The 2,063-nt window shown below is 39.7% G+C and overlaps 1 non-coding gene across 1 annotated transcript; it reads right to left on the bottom strand.

The window, feature by feature from the left end:
- Positions 1–451: 451 nt before the first annotated feature.
- LOC128291340 (small nucleolar RNA R71) lies at positions 452–562 on the bottom strand. Its single transcript, XR_008281116.1, has one exon. It is a non-coding gene; the product is annotated as a small nucleolar RNA R71 (small nucleolar RNA).
- Between the last annotated feature and the right edge of the window lie 1,501 nt (positions 563–2,063).

Raw genomic sequence — 2,063 nt, 5'->3', positions numbered from 1 at the left:
ACGATACTTCTACCACAACCGAGGAGATGGCTAAAAACCAAGAAAATCTGATACCTCCTGCGATTGCTGTTAATCAGAATCCTGTTCCGCACACTATGTATGATTATGCTAAACCTAATTTAACAGGTACAGAATCGAGCATAGTTAGGTATGCTGTTGCTGCAAATAATTTTGAACTGAAACCTAACACCATTCAAATGATCCAATAGTTTGTTTAGTTTGATGGTTTGCAAGACGAGGATCCCAACGCTGACTTCGCAAATTTCTTAGAGTTTTGCGACACTTTTAAAATTAATGGCGTTTCTGATAACGCCATTCGCCTTCGGTTGTTTCCCTTTTCGTTGAGGAATAAGGCTAAACAGTGGTTGAACTTGTTGCCACCAGGATCAATCTCTACATGGGAACATATGACCGAAAAAATTTTATTAAAATATTTTTCGCCGGCTAAAACAGCCTAATTACGTAATGATATCTCCTCTTTTGTGCAGATGGATTTAGAAACACTCTACGATGCATGGGAAAGATACAATGACCTTTTGTGAAGATGCCCTCACCATGGGTTACCACTCTGGCTATAGGTCCAAATGTTTCACAATGGCCTGAACCCTTCAACTCGGCAGATGATTGACGTAGTGGCTACACCTAATGCGGCTCACGAATTTATTGAGGAGATGTCTCTGAACAACTATCAGTGGCAAGTTATGAGGATAAAGCCGACGAAAGCAGCCGGTGTTTTCAACCTCGATGCAGTTACTATGCTATCTAATCAAATAGAACTCTTAAATAAAAAGATTGACGGTTTGTGTGGTTCTACTCAGGTACCTCCAGTGATGAGGTGCGATTCGAATGGAGGAGGAGCATACACAGAATATCAACCCTTCAACCCTAGCATCGAGAAGGAACAAGTCCAATATATGGGTAACAATAACTCTAGACCCCAAAATAACCCATATAATAACACTTATAATGCAGGTTGGAGGAACCATCCTAATTTCTCGTGGGGCGGTCAAGGAAATCAAAGGCCACAACATCTTCTGGGTTTTCAACAACCACTTTACCAGCAGGAAAAGAAGCCGAACCTTAAGGAGATGTTGACAAAATTCATCTCGGTGTTAGAAACTAGTTTCCAAAATATCGAGACAACCCTTAAGAATCAGCAAGTGTCAATCCAAGGGCTCGAAACTCAAGTAGGCCAACTCGCCAAACTGATTTCTGAACGACCACAAGGTAGTCTACCGAGTAGCACTGAATCTAACCCAAGGGAGTAAATCAGTGCAATTACCATTCAAGATGCGGAAGGGTTAGTTGCACCTGAACTAGAACCGAGGAAAGAAACTGGGGTAAGTAAAGGTAAGGGTGAGGTGGACCACAATGACCAGAAACGGTAAGTAAAGAATACAAACCTCGTGTGCCATACCAAAACGCGACAAGGAAAGACCGCACAGAAGAACAATTCAGTAAATTCCTTAAATTATTAAAAAAATTACATATTAACTTACCGTTTATTGAAGCTCTTTCGTAGATGCCAAACACAGTCAAATTCTTAAAGGAGCTTTTAATAAATAAATGAAAGTTGGATGAGGCGTCGCATGTGTAGTTGAATGCAGTTTACTCAGCAATTCTATAGAATAAGCTACCCAACAAATTGAAAGATCTAGAGAGTTTTACGATTCCTTGTTTGCATTGGCTGACTTAGGGGCAAGCATTAATGTTATGCCTTATAAAATGTTTAAATAGCTAGGTCTTGGGAAACCCAAACAAACTAGGATGAGCATTCAATTGGCTAATAAAACCATTAGATTTCCTAGGGGTATCATTGAAGATGTTCTTGTTAAGATCGATAAATTATATACCCAGTAGACTTTGTTGTTCTAGACATGGAAGAGGATAGTAACGCACCTTTAATTTTAGGACGACCCTTTTTAGCGACTGCTAAAACCATTATTGATGTTGGTACAGGTGAACTCACACTTCGTGTGGGAGACGAAACAATCACCCTTCAAGCTCGTAATTCGAGTAACACATCAAAAATTAAAGGTGGTTGTATAAATCATTCTAATAGT

This window comes from Gossypium arboreum, chromosome 3, assembly GCF_025698485.1.
Source record: "Gossypium arboreum isolate Shixiya-1 chromosome 3, ASM2569848v2, whole genome shotgun sequence".
Taxonomy (NCBI): Eukaryota; Viridiplantae; Streptophyta; class Magnoliopsida; order Malvales; family Malvaceae; genus Gossypium; species Gossypium arboreum.
This window is presented reverse-complemented; position numbering and strand designations above follow the sequence as displayed.